Consider the following 17,983-nt stretch of genomic DNA (forward strand, 5'->3'; position numbering starts at 1 on the left):
ATGAGAGTGATGATATCTGCATTTCAAATGCCCCAGCCACAAGGATCCTGTCTGGGTATAAGATTAACCTATTTGGGAATTCTGCCTTAAGGGGCCAAAAAGGGGGTTCTAATGAAGGACGTCATAGGCAGTTTTTGGAGTGACACCTGTGCTGTTTGATCATAAAGACTTCAAGGTTTGACAAGACAGCTGAGTCCCTGACTATCGCATACGATGAGCTAAACCTAGCCGACTTCTTCTCCCTAGGCCTGTGGGTTGGGTAAAGGGGTCTTTGACCATTTTTTCTGAACATGAATGTTTTGGATGGTTTGGGTTTGTTTTCAGGCTTTCTGTGGCAACTGCGAAGTAAATCCTTTTCAGCGGGTGTCAGTGTGGCCATGCTCAAGCCACCCTGCGTCTCTTGGCCAGTGTTGTAGGCACTCTGGGCGGCCTCTGCAGCAACCGCCAGGCACTGCGGGAGAGACGTGGTGCGAGAACTTGGCCCTGGCCCTGGATCCTCTCTTCCGGTTTGGCTGGTCTAACGCTGAATCTGCCCCGTGGCCATGTGTGGGATAGGTTTAACAGGCAGGAACTGCTTCAGGTCAGACTGGTCCTAGGAGGCTCAGCCCAGCGCCCCGCCCCCCCACCACCCCGGCTAAACTACCAGAGGGATCCCAGGCCAGCTAGACGATCAGGGTGAGCCTTAAGGTATCAATTCCTTTTGCCTCTGCTTGGAAAAGTTACAAACAAGCTATTCTGATTCTAGGTTCAAATCATGGCTTTCCCCCCTTACCAGATCTTGGGCATACTGTTTAACTTCTCTGAGCCACAATTTTCTCACATGTAAAATGAGCATGATACTAATACTTACCTCAAACCAACTTGTTTTAAGGATGTTTGACACAGGAGGTGCTGGAGAAAAGTTAGTTAGCATTATTATCTTAACTCCCACCTCCCTCCCCATCGCAATAGCCTCCTGTCAATGCCTGTTTCTGCTCGCATTACTTCTCTTGTCTAGAAATATCTCTTTCCTCTCCGCTGAACATAGACCATCTTGTTCACTTTTAAAGGTCATTTCAGGGCAGGAAAGGGGAAGGGCCCATCCCAGAACTACTTGGGATTAGTCTGTATTTGTTTGCCAGGGCTGCTGTAACAAAGTACCATAGACTGGGTGGCTGAAACAACAGAAATGTATTGTCTCACAGTTCTGGAGACCAGATGTCTGAGGTCAAGGTGTTGGCAGGATTGGTTCCTAACGAAGGCTGTGAAGGAGAATCAGTTCCAGGCCTCTCCCCTCGCTTCTGGTGGTTTGCTGGCCATCTTTGCCGTTCCTTGGGTTATAGAAGCATCTCCCCATTTCTGCCTTCATCATCACATGGCATTCTCCCTGTGTGTGTGTCTCTGTGTCCAAATTTCCCCCTTTTATAAGTATATCAGTCATAGTGGAATAGGGCCTACCGGAATGACCTATCTTAACTATTACCTCCCCGACAACCCTATTTCCAAATAAGGTCACGTTCACAAGTCCTAGGGGTTAGGACATGTGAACTGGGTTTGTGTGGGAGAGGATTACAATTCAACCCAGAACAGGGTCCAATTACTAAACCTGGGTTTCCTCCCCAGGATTCCCACTGCCAGCCTCTGGGCGCTGGGGACCCCGCCTTCTTTCCTCTCCTGCACGTCCCGCACCCCTCTCTCCCTGCTCGTTTTGGTCTGACCACTGCCTGGGACTCCTGGTCTTTGCTGTCTCCTGAGACAGACTCAAAGGACCAGCTTTCCATGCAATTGACTAGTGAGCAGCTGATGGATGCCCACATAAGGAAAGACCTGAGCCCATGGAGAGGTCAGGGATCCAAGGAAGGCTGCTGGATCCCTGCATTCCTGACATCCAGGCTCTCTTCCCCGGGGAGGAGGTAACATATAGGGAGGGTGTGCCGGCCACCCTGGAAACCATACTTTCTTTAACCTTAAGATTCTTTTGGAAGAGTCCAGGGTCTCAAACCCAAATGTCTACACGAAGAGTTGGGCAGATCCTGTAAAGGAAACAAGTCCCATGTATAGGAAATGAGCAGAGATGGCCAAGGTGCTAATGTTGCTGTGTGGGAAGACAATTTTGTGGAATAGTTTTTGGGTTTTTTTTTTACATTTTTTAATCGAAATGTTTCTTGAGATAATTATAGATTCACATACAATTATAGGAAATAATACAAAGAGATTCCTCATGTACTTTGCCCAGTATTCTAATTTTTCAAAGAAGCAGGAAATCTAGACCTTTTATACATTTTTTTATTGTGGTAAAATATACATAAAATTTTACCATTTAACCATTTTAAGTATACAATTCAGTGGCATTAAGTACACTCACAATGCGATATAATACCATCACTCTCCATGGAAATCTAGATTTCTGTATCCAATGTCCGGATTTTTAACTTTTGACATCTAATTCACAGGACCATAAACCCTTTATGTTGGCTGGTTGCCAGTTTGGAACTTCTAAGCCCATTAAGTGATGATGTGCTATTTTGTCTTGGGATGGTCGAGGTTGTGGGATTGCTGGGAAAGACAGGCCCCCAAACTGGAGTTTTGATGCTTGAGGCCAATGGGCCAAAGTTTCTAAGGTGTGGGGGGGATGTCCCCTTGGAGGAACTGGGACCCTCCAGGAGCGACTGCCGAGTTCGCTGACCAGCACTCAGCATAGGCATCACATAGACGGCTCATCTGTTTTCGTCTGAACTAAGTGCGTGCCAAGGTTTCTTGCACAGAATGAGTGAAGGGAGCCTCCAAAAGCATTGACTTCAGGCTTTTCCCCACCTCAGTAAGAAGCTTGATAGATTGGATTTGATTGATAAAACGTGACCTCCTGGGACTTCCCTGGTGGTCCAGTGGTTAAGACTTCGCCTTCCAATGCAGGGGGAGTGAGTTCGATCCCTGGTCAGGGAGCTAAGATCCCACATGCCTCGTGGCCAAAAAACCAAAACATAAAACAGAAGCAATACTGCAACAAATTCAATAAAGACTTTAAAAATGGTGCACATCAAAAAGTCTTAAAAAAAAAAAAAGAGACCTCCTGGCATGCTTAGTATCCTGGAGTGGTTTGTGGCAGTTACCAGTGAGATCTGTTACTGGTTTTCCTGTCCCATGCTCCTGACTCCAGCCCCGTGTCCACTCCCAGGGTAGTCCCTGGGGGCCGTTTGAACCCCTGTCCTCCTTGTTTATTTCCAGGAACCGGGCTCATCAAAGTCCCCTTCTGCTTTTGATCTGCCTGGAGAAAAGGCCCTGAAGACCTGCTACCCTGGGGATGGACTGCCTTAGGAGCAGAAGTTGAGGTGTGGACGCTGCTGGCACACACTGTCTGAAGGCCCAGCCAGGCGGCGGGAGAGGGTTCCTCCCAGAGGGTGTCAGAGGATGGAGGGGAGCCAGCGGAGCAACCGAGGCAGAGCAGAGGTAGGAATGAGGCCTGTAAGGCCTGCAGAGAGGGCGGCAGAAGGTCGGGAAAGGTTGATGGGGCCAGAGTCTGAGCCTCGGCCAGGGGAAGGAGTTGGAATTTGAGGAATTCTGGGTTTCTGTTGGGTGGATTTTTGTCCCCATTTGGTTCATTCTGACCCCTCCTCTAGTTGGACCATGGGCAGCTTGGATGTCACCCGTTCTTTTTTTTTTTAAGATGTTGCGGGTAGGAGTTTATTACTTTATTTATTTATTTTTGCTGTGTTGTGTCTTCGTTTCTGTGCGAGGGCTTTCTCTAGTTGTGGCAAGCGGGGGCCACTCTTCATCGCGGTGCGCGGGCCTCTCACTATCGCAGCCTCTCTTGTTGTGGAGCACAGGCTCCAGATGCGCAGGCTCAGTAGTTGTGGCTCACGGGCCTAGTTGCTCCGTGGCATGTGGGATCCTCCCAGACCAGGGCTCGAACCGGTGTCCCCTGCATTAGCAGGCAGATTCTCAACCACTGCCCCACCAGGGAAGCCCCACCACCCGTTCTTAAGATGCTTACCTGGAGCCCCATCCTTTCCATTACATTTTCTCAGGCTTCTCTGCCCTCCCGGCCAGTCTCTCTATTTCCTCATGGTCCACTGTCCTAAGTTTCTCAGGCCCTAGCTAAATCCTGTCCTGACCTGTTGTCACGTTGACCCATAACCCATTGTCACCTTCTCTGGGAACTGTCACCTCTCTGGGCAGGGACAGTATCTGCTGCTATTTTTGTCTCACTCCCTGGGCAGATCTTTGGGCTGGGCCAATAGGAATGGACTCAACCCAGTGAACCACCCAGGATTCTCCCTCGACTTCCCTGCAGGAATGGAGGGATTTATTGCTGGCACAAATGACCCTCCAAGACTTCTCTGGACCACAGGCTCCCAAGAACATTCTCAGAGCCAGAAAAAAGAAGGAAGGAAAGGAAGTAAAATGGATAGCGGGCTGGGGGTGGGGGGAGCCCCACACCTGGATTCCAGGGAAACGTCACTGGGCTGAAACCCCTCCACATTAGCTGGTAGGCAGTGCCCCTGGCTGGCACCCCTGCCCACAGGTGGGTGCCTACATTCATGGAGCACAAACTGAGGATGACGTGGCCTTATCTGTGTGGTTGCAGTAACCTTTTTCTGACAGCAGAGGGGGCACTTCAATCCTTACCTGTGAGCTCTGTCTTCGCTGGCGAATTCTATGGCAGCAGAACGCTGCATCCAGCCCGCTGTCTAGGGAGCCCATTGGAAACCAGACATCCACATAACGTCCTGGCTTTTAGGGTCGGACAGGGGCGGGGACACGTGTGTGTGTAAGAGAGAGAGACTGAAACATGTTACGTGATGAGCATTAATATCGAATTTTACTTTCCTTTGGCTACACACAAGTGTTTATTGTGGCCTTACTCTGTGCAGTCACCGTCCCCAGGGATAATATTCTAAAACGCAGATCTTAAAACCCACTACTAAGAGTCACCCCACTGTCCACAGGGCGGGGCCCAAACGTCTCATGGCATCCAGGGCATTTCACAATCTGGCCTTAGCCTCCTGTTCCAGAATCATCCACCACCACAGCTCCCACGATCTACAGAGGCCAGGGGCAGAGTGTCCACAGAATGCATTCCTGCCTCCAAGGAGCTCAGTGCTGGGATGGGCAGGGGCCTTGTCACACCACCACAGATCAAGTCTACCTGGCCAGGCTCCCTAGAGAAGGCCACTTATACTGTGCATGGTGACAAGAGCTGAGGCAGCTGGAGCCCTGGGCAGTGGAGCCCAGCCTGCCTCTCGGATACTCCAGCTCCGGGCCCATCCTCCCTGGCTTCATGCTTCCTCTCCTGTCCTCCGGACCAGCCTGCTGCCACTTTCCCTGCCCAGCCCCACAGCGGGTAAGGGGTTTCCTCTTGGAGTGGAGGACACCTCTCAGCCACATGTTGTGTGCTTCCACCCAGGAGCGGCAGAAATGGGGAACTCGCCCTGGGTTTACGTATCCTTCCTGCTTCAGGCCTCTACTGGTGCAACCAGGAGAGACAAGCGCTGATGGGGGTACCCGCAAGGTGCTGGCAGAGTGCAGGCTGGGCCCCTGGCCCCCAGGTTTGTTTTGTTTTGTTTATCTGGAGGGAGAGGGTCTGATTCTCAGCTTCCCAGTTCTGACAACAGGACTTATCCACGTGTTCAGTGAGTGACTAGAATGATAAATTCCGCAGGACCACCGTGCAGACTAGCATGTCCGTTTATTGCTTTATGCGTGGTGGTGATGGTGGCGATGGATGGAGGGTATTGAAGATCGCTTTGACCAGCCGCTGTAACAGTTAAATCCAGAAAACAGAGGTTTACCACAGTTAACGTGGCCTCTGCCCCACAGGTGTTCCTGCCCCTTCTTAGCAGTGATTTAGGAATCTAGGCTCATTCCATCTTGAGGCTCCTTTGGCCTCAGCAAGATGACCCGAGCAATTGTCTTCACGCCAGCCAGCCTGACGGGGAAAGAGCAGGAAAGTTGTACGTGGGAGGAGCTTATCCTAGAGCTGCTGTAACAAATTACCACAACCTGGGCGGCTTAAAAGAAGAAAAATGTGTTCTCTCACGGTTCTGGAGACCTGAAATCCAAAATCAGGGTGTCAGCAGAGTTGATTCCTTCCGGAAGCTCTGCAGAAAAATCTTTTCCATGCCCCTCTCCTAGTTTTGGGGGGCGTCTACCAATCCTTAGCATTCCTTGACTTTCAGAGGCATCACTTCAATCTCTGCCTGTGTTTACACGCCCTTCTCCCCTGTGTGTCTGTCTTCTCCTGTGCTGTCTTACAAGGATACTTGTCATTAGATTTAGGACTCACTCTAATCCAGGAGGATCTTGTCTCAAGATCCTTGCCTTAATTACATCTGTAAAGATGTTTCTTTCAGATAAGGTCACTGTGACATAAGAACTAAATATTTGGTCTCTGCCCCCAGTTCCTGACACAGAGCTCCTAACTCTCTAGGAATTTCCTGGGTGACAGGAGCATCGTTTGTTCTAATGAGGTGACTCTTGTTGGGCAACTGGATGATTCCGAATGGGGGCTGGTCACCAGAAAGTCCAAGTCATGATTAGAAGCTTGGAGTTTTCAGTCCCATCCCCATTCCTCTGGGCAGGGGAGAGGGACTGGAGATGAGGTGATAATGGATCATGCCTACATGATGAAGTCTCCATGAAAATCCCTAAAATACAGGGTTTGGAGAGCTTCCGGGTTGGTGAACACATCCACGTGCTGGGAGGGTGTTGCACTCCAACCCCGTGGGGGCAAAAGCTCCTGCACTTGGGACCGTCCAGACCTCAACCTATGTACCACTTCATCTGGCTGTTCACCTGTATCCTTTATTATATCCTTTACAGTAAACCAGTAGATATAAGTAGGTCCTATGAGCCATTCTAACAAATATTCGAAGCTGAGGAGAGGGTCATGGGAACCCCTGATTCATAGCTGGTTGGTCAGCAGTACAGGTGACAACCTGGGACTTGCAATTGGTATCTGAAGTGGGGGACAGTATTGGGGGACTGAGCCCTTAAGCTGTGGCGTCTGTGCTCATTCCAGGTAGTTAGTATTAGAATTGAGTTAACTTAGAGGACACCCAGTTGGTGTCCACTGAGAACTGGAGAATTTGTTGGTTTGGGAACCACCATCCCACACACATTTGGTATCAAAAGTATTCTGTGGGCATAGAAAATGTTTTCGTTTAATTACATTCTGAGGTTCTGGGTGGACATGAATTCTGGGGGACACTGCATTCCACTACAGGGAGATACCTGGGTATGGTGCCCTTCTCGTGCCCACTTTCCAGAAAGTAGTCACATGGCCTAATTACGCTGGAAAATGTCATCTTGTTGTGCCCAGGATGACTAGAAAACTGGTTTGGGGAAGAGCTACCAGTTTCTGCCACGTGGGGGAGGGTCCTTGTCCAGGACCAGGAAGCTCAGGCTTCCAGGGGGAGGAACGACTCTCCCTTCGGCAGAACCGGATATATACTTACTAATCCTTCTAGGTCCCACCGCACCTGCCATGGCCTTGCAAGCCCAGCTTCTGCTCCCAGAACTTGCCAGGCTCTGGGAAGAATCTGGGCTGCAGAGATGGTCCATGGGGGCTCTTAAGAAGTGCTGCCCCCTGGGGTTCCAGGAGGGAGGAAGGGTGAATGGTGTAATGGGGTGGAGCAGAGAGAGGTGAGTGCCCTGGGAGACTTTGAGAGAGAAATATCCCTTACCCCCGCCCCTACCCTCTCTCCCTGCAACTGACCCATTGATGCCTTAGGATTTCAGTGCCTTTGGGGAGAAGATGCCTCTGCTTCGTTATCGTGTCTCCAAAACTATGCAAAACCAGCTCTTTATCCTCTTTATCCTTTGCCAGGATTTTTTAAAGAAATGTTGTTCTTGGCTCACTTGGTTTTCAGTTCCCTAAACAGCACTTCTGAGCTGTCCAAGCTTTTTAAAAGTGTTCTTAAGCTGAGACTAAACCCTACTTTTCTGGAAAAGCTACCTTGACTTCAGAGGAGATATTCTTTTCTCCCCATTCCTTTTTTTCTACTGCCCTCTTAACAATCCTTGTTCTCAAAGACGTTTGTGTTTTATTTTTTGCTTTCTGTCAAGACAAACTTCCCCCTGCCCACCCCTTCCCCCTGCCAAAAAAACCTTTCCTAGAACATAGGTGTTTCAAACCCATGCCAGTGTTTTGTAGTTGGTATACACGGGTTAAACTACATAGAAATCCCCCCAAGAGCCAGAGGTAAGCAACAACTTTACTTATTTGATTGGATGCCCTTCAAGTTTAGGAACATCCCATTTTTATTACCCAGCAGATAAGACAGAGCCCTGAATGGCTGTGGCTGTGATTAGATAACTTCTGATGTTTTCATTTCCCTTGCTGCTCTGCTGCTTCTAGGTTAAATTCATTTTGTTGCCTGTCCATTTTTAAAGAAAGACTGACAGAGTCACTCTAACAGATCAGGGGTCTGAGCTCAGAGTAGGTCAAAAGTAGTCACATGTAGGGAGATGGATAAAAATAGAAGGAGGGTTGGCAAGTACAGCCAGGACACCTGTGTTCATCACACATACTGATAAAGGCCAGAATCTCCTCATTTATCTCTGGTGGGAAGTTCTGATGGTTTCACAGGATCAAACTCACACCACATCAAAACCAGGTGATTTCCTCTGAGCATTCCATAAAAGGAAGCATCTGTCCATGGTAGGAGTGGCTGTTGAATCCTGGGCAGTTTTCAATGGTCTGATGAGAAGAGCTTGCCTAGAATGGAACCAAATGTCTGCTCACTCACGTGTTACTGTGTGAAAACACTCAGACATCAAACCTATACCGTTCCTGTGCGTGCTCAGTCTCATGTTTATTCTTCCAGACACAATCCCAGCATTATTTATTGGAAGCAGGAGCTGATGGGGTCCAGTGAGCTTCCCAGCAGGAGACAAGCGCTTTCCTAGAGCTTCTAAATATTTCTTTAAAATAGTTGCTCTGAGGTTTGTGAGTTGTTTTTTCATTGTACTTAAAAGACTTCCTGTTTCTCTCCAGGTCTCTGGTAGCAACATGGTATTTTGCTTGAACCCTTGGTTTGTCTTAAGGAGATCCTGCTTTTACAGGTTTGGATTAAAAAGTGTCTTGTATCATAGGGTTTCTTGATACGCATGTGGACTTCTGACTTTAAAATACCACATTCCAGTTAGTAGGAAGCAGAGATATTATGTTTCCAGAGAAGTTTTATGTAGTATTCCAGGAAATAGAGGCTTTAATTCTTCCCATCACCAGATGATTGGAGTCCACCATAATGAGTGAAAACCTCTAGATTACACTGACTCTAAGGAATAATCACAGAGAAAAAAATAGATCAATGGTGGAATATTTATTCTCATCTGCATCTGAATCTTTTGGAATCAAACTGAATGTATGGTTTGCACCATGCGTTTCTCTGTCTTCTCTTCACAAGTTCCCTGAAAGAGAACACTCTGGGCCTCCATGGTCACCTTTATTCACATAAAGAAAGGATTTTTCCATTTGGAAGTAAACATGTTGGAGGTGAGTAGTTAATATTGTTTATATTTGTTTCCACTGCAGGGGGCACAGGTTCAATCCCTGGTAAGAAAGAAAGAAAGAGAGAGAGAGAGAGAGAGAGAGAGAGGGAGAGAGGGAGAGAGGGAGAGAGGGAGAGAGGGAGGGAGGGAGAGAGGGAGGGAGGGAGGGAGGGAGGAAGGAAGGAAGGAAGGAAGGAGGAAGGAAGGAAGGAAGGAAGAAGGAAGGGGCATCATAAACAGAACTGACAGGAGTCACAGGTACTTGTTATTAATAATAAAGTATCAACACCTGCCAATGATTTGCAATACTTGCAGTGATATTAATAAATCAGAGCAGATAACATCCTTGCATTCTCTAGAATTCTCTGGAGTTTTAAGCTGCTTTCCTTAGTAGGAGAGAAAGAGGTGGTTTTACTTCTAGCCTTCCCAGCACTATTTTTACCTTTTAAACACTATGTACACATACGTGAGGTGACATGATCTCTTAAGTGTGCCTCCTCAGGACAAAAAGGCAGAGAATGGTGGGTTTGTGTTGGAGCTTAGTAAATCCAGGAGGCCCTGAGATGTTTGATTTCTCCAAACACTGTCTCTCAGGTACCTCTTGAGTGTTCTTCTTGGAGTTTTCCAGGGATTGTCTACATGTATCTAGACTTCTATCTGGCTGGGGCCCCGTGGGTGGGTACTGGAGTGCTTTACACCTTCTTCTTGTTCACAAAATGCATGTAGGCTCCCGCCACCACTAGCTTTTCACACAGTTCATGACAAAAAGGCCCTTCACCTGTTGTCTTCCTCTCTTTTTTCCAGTGGATTGGCTTTCACTTTCAGGATAAAAATCTGTCTCAGAAGATACTGTGTCTCACTTGTTATAAAGAGCTGTTTATTCAAGACATTTCTTCTCTCCTAAATTGCTGTCGTTGTCTCCTGGTTAGTCTCCCTGCCTCCAGGCCAAATCCCCTCATTCTTTATAGGAATAAAACATACCCATGAGACGTCTGGATATGCTGGTCACAGACTTACTCATTCTCTTGGGTGTATAGTGATACCATGGAGAAGTAAAGTCTTTGAAACCATGTAGACTTGGGTTTAAACCCAGCTCCATCCCCTATGACCTTGTGATTTTCATCACCTTTGGGTATCAGGCTCTTCATTAATGAAAAGGAATAACAATCTCTACCTTGCAGAGTTTTCATGAAAATGAAATAACACAGTGCTTATAAAGCAGTCAGCACAGGTGTCTGACACACAGTAGGGTTTTAACAGAGGTTACCCCTCCCTTCTTCCCTTTGTTGTCCAAAGTAAGAGCGTCTAAGGGTTGGGGAAATACTGTACAATTTTTCTTCACATGACCTTTCCTTTTGAAACACTTAGTACTAGCATTTTATCAGTTTGTACTACCTTGTTGAAAACATCTGGAGATTCTGAAAATAGAATGTGAATCCTGCCTAAATTTATTTTCAACATAGTCCTGTGGAGCGGTAAGGACGAAAAGGGGGAAAACTCAGTGATGAGAAAAAAAAAACAACTTTATGAAAGAAAAAAAGAGAGGTTGTAAGTGAATTACTGTTAGCCTATTGTTTTTTCTCTTCTAGTTACTTTGGTTTGATTGCAGGCTTACAATATAAGACATGGTGGCATTTTTTTTCCATCAACGTTGCTCTTAGCATCGGGTCCCTCAGAAGCAGACACAGAGCACGTAGCCCCTTTCCACTGTCCTTCCAGAGCTAACATCCCACCTTAAGTCCAATGGGATATTCCAGTTATTTGTTATAATGGAATTTTGCCAAAAATTATACAAAATAATATTTCGCATTCAAAAGATCTTAAGAGAAAATAGAGCTCTTCTGTCATCAGTCAGCCAGTGAATGGATTCTGCTGGGCTGGATGCACCATGAACACTCCTTTCTTTCTCTACAACTCCTTTCATTTTAATCCCTCTCTCCCCACTCTCCACCCCCAAGCTTATGCATTTCTTTGGAGAGGTGTTTGCTGGGCTAACTTTCACTGAAACGGTGATGATGTTAGAAATCAGAAGAAATGAGCCTTCCCGGTTTAGCCCCACTCCCCAGGCTTAATCATTTTGTCATTGTTGTTGCTAAGAAGTGTTGGGTGAACTATGGAAAACAATATGGAGGTTCCTCAAAAAACTAAAGATAGAGTTGCCACATGATCCAGCAATCCCACTCTTAGGCATTTACCCAGACAAAACTATAATTTGAAAAGATACATGCACCTCTATGTTCACAGCAGCACAATTCACAATAGCCAAGACATGGAAACAACCTAAATGTCCATTGACAGATGAATGGATAAAGAAGATGGGGTACATACGCACAATGGAATACTACTCAGCCATAAAAAAGAATGAAATAATGCCATTTGCAGCAACATGGATGGACCTAGAGATTTTCATACTAAGTGAAGTAATTCAGAGAGAGAAAGACAAATACCATACGATAGCACGTATATGTGGAATCTAAAATACAATGCAAATCAATGTATCTATGAAAAAAACAGACTCACAGACATAGAGAACAGACTTGTGGTTGCCAAGGTAGGGGGGAGGGGAGGAAAAGAATGGGAGTTTGGGATTAACAGAGGCAAACTATTGTGTGCAGAATGGATAAACAACAAGATCCTACTTATAGCACAGGGAACTATATTCAATATTCTGTGACAAATCATAATGGAAAAGAATATGAAAAAGAATATATATATATATATGTTAAAAAAAGAAGTGTTGGGTGAGTCAACTTTTATTTAGATGATGATGATGTTGGGGGTCAGAAAAAATTTAGGAAGTTCAAAGATAATGACAACTTGGTGACTGCTGTCTGCAGAGGTTTCTCTTCTCCACTTGCCGCTGACAATGCCATAGCATTCAGGCATCTTCTCTGGCGTGGGCAGGAGTTTTTACATGAATGGAGCCTTACACAGAGCTTCTTCTGGCAGAAATTTTATTATAACCAATTCAACGCATCTCTTTGCAACTTGCCACTCATGAAAGTAACAATGGCTTTGAGGCTTCATCTCAGCTGAAGACCGAAGAGCCGCTGGTGGCCTTGGATCTCGCAGCTGCTCGGGGTTTTTAGACCTTCAACTATAAAAATGGGCAGGATTTTCCTTGATCATATCGGTGGTACCCATCTGTTTTCCTGTGCAAACTGCGATACAATCCCGACCAACCACTCAGAACTCATCTCCACTCAATTCACAGGCGCCACTGGCAGAGCATTTCTTTTTAACTACCTTTTAACAAGGTAGTTAACCTGCAGTACAGTGAAATTCAAGACCGGGTTATGCTCACTGGCTGCCACATGGTTCGAGATGTGAGCTGCAAAAACTGCAATAGCAAACTGGGATGGATCTATGAGTTTGCCACTGAAGACACCCAGCGTTATAAGGAAGGCCGTGTGATCCTAGAAAGTGCTCTAGTTCGAGAAAGTGAGGGCTTTGGGGAGCATGCACCATCTGATAACTCTTGAAGAAAAAGAGATAAATCCATCTTTTTCCCAGGTCTTCTTCACTGAAAACAAAAGTCCACTTACATACATTGTCACCTTAGCATCAGTGTAAGATTCATGAACTGTGGAACAAGAGGTTGTGAGAATCTATAATGGAACCTTTCTTTCTTTCTTTCTTTCTCTTTCTTTCTTTTCTTCCTTCCTTCCTTCCTTTCTTTCTTTCTCTCTTTTTCTTCCTTCCTTCCTTTCTTCCTTCCTTCCTTCCTTCCTCCCTTCCTTTCTTTCTTTTTTTAATTATCTATTTCCCATCCAACAGCAGTGTGTAGAGAGAATATTACGCAGATGCCGTTAATTTTTTTTTCCCCTATGTTTACATCTTGAGGCACAACAGTCTATCTGCAGCTACATGGTGGGCTATGTGAGGAAAAAACCCTGGGCTATTAGAGTGAAAAAGTGTTTTATGTAAATTCTGAAAGGAAAATGTGTCAAGAGCATGGTTCTTAAATTAATTCGGGCTTCATTTAAAAACTTTTTTTAAACCCAGGTATTTCAGTTGATTTGCTAGCTTCAGAGAAGAGATTCGAATTTGTGACCAGTGCTAAAGGTTCAGTGTTAGTATGGTTTGTGCTGGCCATTGTGCCATATTCTTGTTGGAGATGAACCGTAGCATCAGAGCCCATTCTTCCTTGTCAGTCTTGATCCAAAGATGTCACCATTCCTAGTTATTTGTCACCACATAATTGGTGTTGATTGGAAACTTTTCCTGATATGGGGCAGAACTGCTTGGCTGTCTTTTCCATGTAAATTAAGCATAGTAACATAAACAAAGTAATAGTTGGATGTTAAAAAAAACAAAACAACAACAATGGCTTTGATATACAGACCGCATCTTTAACATCTTTAGTTTTAAGGGAGTTTACCTAGGCCTCAGACATGGAATCATCCTGCCCGGAGAGCACAGAAGACTTTTCTTAGTGAATTATGATATTCCACCCTTGCCCTTGCTGCCTGGTGACGTTGTGGATTAGAGCGGCTGGGCTTTCTGACCTGTACATCAATCTCAAGTTCCATTTTGGACACAGAGAAGAGAGGGCATGGGGGAGAGGGAGACTGAAGGCTACAGAAATGGCCTCAACCAAGTTAATCACTAGTTTTTAAAGCTAATGAATTTTTTTCTCTAACTCTGTTTATCAGCAGGGTGTGTAACGTACTGCTTTCCTCCCCCTCAGGCCATGTCTCTCTCAGGGCTGATCACGATTCTTACGAGATGTGTTCACTTTATTTTTTTTAAATATTTATTTATTTAATTTATTTATTTTCTTGGCTGCATCAGGTCTTAGTTGAGGCATGCGGGATCTTTTGTTGCAGCGCGAGGTCTCTTCATTGCGGCATTTGGGCTTCTCTCTAGTTGTGGCACACGGGCTCCAGGGCGCGTGGGCTCTATAGTTTGTGGCACACAGGCTCTCCTTGAGACGCGAGCTCAGTAGTTGTGGCGTGCGGACTTAGTTGCCCTGTGGCATGTGGAATCTTCGTTCCCTGACGAGGGATTGAACTCGCATCCCTTGCATTGGAAGGTGGATTCTTTACCACTGGACCACCAGGGAAGTCCTGAAATGTGTTCACTTTAAATTTACCCATTCGCCTATCTTCTCTTCTAGGTAGCTATAGATTTCACGGCCTTGAATGGGGACCCCAGGAACAGCGCTTCCCTGACTACATCCACTCCTACCAACCCAACGAGCACTTGAAGGCCTTGGTGGCTGTGGTGGAGATTTGCCAAGACTCTGACAGGTATGAGACTCCCCATCTCTTTGGGTTCCTGTGGCCCCTGGCTAGCCCAGGGCAGAAGAATGGAAATGAAGTTATGCTGAGGCTCATGAGGGGACAGAATAAAGCCTGGCCCCAAATGTGTTATCCTCTCCACACCTAGAGAAACTGAGTTCATGCCAAGCTCACGTTGGGCACCAAAAAAAATCCTTTCTTAGCTTTCTTCTCTTACTTGGCTGGCAGGACCACCGGATAGTGATTTTGGTTTCCCTTTTGTAAAATTTGAGTATGTGCCTCTCTACGCAAAGTTTGGTCCGTGGACCAGAAGCATAACGTCTCCTAGGAACTTAGAACGTCAAGCCCCACTTGAGAATCTGAATCAGCATCTGCATTGTAACAAGATTTCCAGATGGTTCATGTGCACTTGGGAGTTTGAGAAGCACCGGTTTATTAGGCACTATTCTGCCTGATCCTCACCTTAACCCTTCTGTAGTGAGTGTTGTTTAGTAAAAGAGGAAAACTGTGCAAGGAGGTGCAGTGATCTGTGCCCTGTCCTACAGCCAGAGGCAGGATTTAAACCCAGAGCCAGCTCATTCCACAGAGTAAACTTGTAAAATTGTGGGGTTTCACTGATGTCAAAAGCTATTGGTAACTTTAGCAGAGGGTGTGTGTCTGCCTGTGTGCACGTGTGTGTGTGCCCACGTCATTGTGTGTGTGTTTGTATGTGCATATAGAGTGAGTCCCCTACATAAGAACGAGTTCTGTTCCAAGAGTGTGTTTGTAAGTCCAATTTGTTTGTAAGTCCAGCAAAGTTAGCCTAGGTACCCAACTAACACAATCAGCTATATAGTACTGCACTGTAATAGGTTTATAATACTTTCACACAAATAATACATAACAAGCACAAAAAATAAAGAAAACATTTTTAATCTTGCAGTAGAGTACCTTGAAAAGTACAGTAGTACCAGCTACGTCACCACTGCTTTTATGCTCACTTCAGGACATCCTGGGCTTGAAATAAAGATACTGTACTGTATTCTATACAGTACTGTACAGTAACGTACACAAAAGCACAGCCACTTGTAGAGGCTGCATGCACGTGACAATGTACGCCAGACACATGAATTAACTTACGTGATTGGACATGTGAACACACGTATCGGTATTATATTTATTTTTACTTGATGGTAAATATTGACCTTTACCACTAAGGGAATTCCCTGTAATAAATTATTTACATAAATTACATTAAACTGGATTTATTCTACCTTTCCAGTATTTCCAGATTGAGGTGAAGCCGTTCACATGTTTGATCAAGAAGGCTCTTTGAGGTCGAACCAGTGTAAATATAAATATGGGTAAATCTCAGTTGACTGACTGGTGTGATGGTAAAACAGGGCTAGGTGGTAATAAGCAGCAACTAATTGACCTGTTAAACCAGGAGAATAAAGAAAGTGACTCTGTCCTCCAGTTTCAGAGAGATTTCATGGAATGGCCTGATTTCTGTTCTTTCTAGTCTCATAATTGGTGAAAACCATATTAAAAACCTGATACCCAGGTACCATAGGAAGTGACACAGCCTAGTGAACAGAAAGTGCAGAGAAACCAACAGGACAGGTAATAGGAAAGTTGCCATCAGTGTCCTTCCCGCTAGTGAGTCTCTGGATTCGGCTTGGTCATTGCCAGTAACTCAAATAGGTGTGAGGCCAGTTGGGATGAATGAACAGGTCCAGTCAAATCAGATAGCTCTAAACAGTAGGCCCCTACCAACACTTCCCCTCTTACCCGTTTGGAACAAAGGGCAAAAATAGCATTTTAAATTACCTTGTTGAAATGATACTTATACTCAACCTTGAGATACTGTCTGTGAAGACAACTTGAATCTCAGCTCTGTTGTCTTCAGGCCCCAATTCAGAGAGGATTCTTAGAGAGGCTCAGGTCATATGGAGATTTCTACCAAGGAGGGAAAAGACAGACAGATTGCATCCCCGCTGTCAGAAACTCCTCCAAATGTCCCCAAGTCACCAACACAGTAATTCTCTCCCTTCTCTTTATAACAAACACAATTTATGGAGGAGACTGTCCTTTCCCTGGTGTATGTTCTTGACAGCTTTGTCATAAATTAACTGACCACGTATGTATGGGCTTATTCCTGGGCTCTCTGGTCTATTCCTCTGGCCCATGTGCCTCTTTTAGTGCCATTTCTACACTGTTTGGTTCCTGTAGCTATGTAATATGGTTTCAAGTCAGTGAGTGAGTTTCCTCCAGCTGCTGTTCTCCTTTCTCAGGATCCCCTTGGCTGTTCGGGGTCTTTTGTGGTTCCATACACATGTCAGGATTGTTCAGTTTCTGTGAAAAATGCCTTTGGAATTTCAGTAGGAATGTCACTGAAGTGCATACTGTTTTGGGTAGGATGGACATTTTAGCACTACTAATTCTTTCCATCCAAAAGCACAGGATATCTTTCCATTTATTTGTGTCCTCAGTTTCTTCATCGATGTCTTAGGGTTTTCAGTGTGCAACTCTTTCACACTCTTGGGTTCAATTCATTCCCAGTTATTTGGTTCTTTTGATGTTATTGTAAATGAGATTGTTTTCTTAATTTCTCTCTCTGATGGTTCATTATTTGTATATAGAAACACAACTGATTTTAGTATATTGATTTTCTATCCTACAGCTTTACTGAATTCATTTATTAGTTCTAATAGTTTCTTGGTGATTTGATGTACAAAACTGGAATTAGAAATCCCACTATTTCTACCACATCCAGGTCATCCACAACACCCAAGACATAGTGGCTACTATTATAATCTTCCCACAGTGCCCCTTAAAAACATGTGAAATCTTATAAGGGCAAATTGCATCATCACTTTGGGTGCGCAGGATCTGGGTAAAGCTTGGCCTCTATACAAAGTTTCATGTCTTCTCTACTTTTCTGTCCTTTTATTGACATGATTGTTTTGAAATATAATTCATTTTCCAGTAATTTCAAATGTATAGAAAATTTTCAATAGCAGCACAAAGTACTCACATTTGGCACTTCACACAAAACACTCCAGTGTGTTTTACCCAAAACACGGATACACTCTCAGGGAACAAGCACTTAATTACCAAATGAGAATCATTACAATTTCTTATAATAATCCAATCCACAGGTCCACTTCAACTTTCACCATCTGCTCCAACTCTATGAAAATGTCTTTTTTCATTGTGATCCAGTTTTCTTTCTTTTTTTTTCCCCTCTGGAACCCTAACTGAGACTTTGCCTCATATTCAAAATCTTG

The 17,983-nt window shown here is 45.1% G+C and overlaps 1 pseudogene; it reads left to right on the top strand.

The window, feature by feature from the left end:
• Nucleotides 1-12,576: 12,576 nt before the first annotated feature.
• On the top strand, nucleotides 12,577-12,953 carry LOC114895521 (annotated as a pseudogene).
• Nucleotides 12,954-17,983: the final 5,030 nt, after the last annotated feature.

This window comes from Monodon monoceros, unplaced genomic scaffold (genome assembly GCF_005190385.1).
Source record: "Monodon monoceros isolate NGI ecotype Baffin Bay Population unplaced genomic scaffold, NGI_Narwhal_1 Super_Scaffold_14, whole genome shotgun sequence".
Taxonomy (NCBI): Eukaryota; Metazoa; Chordata; class Mammalia; order Artiodactyla; family Monodontidae; genus Monodon; species Monodon monoceros.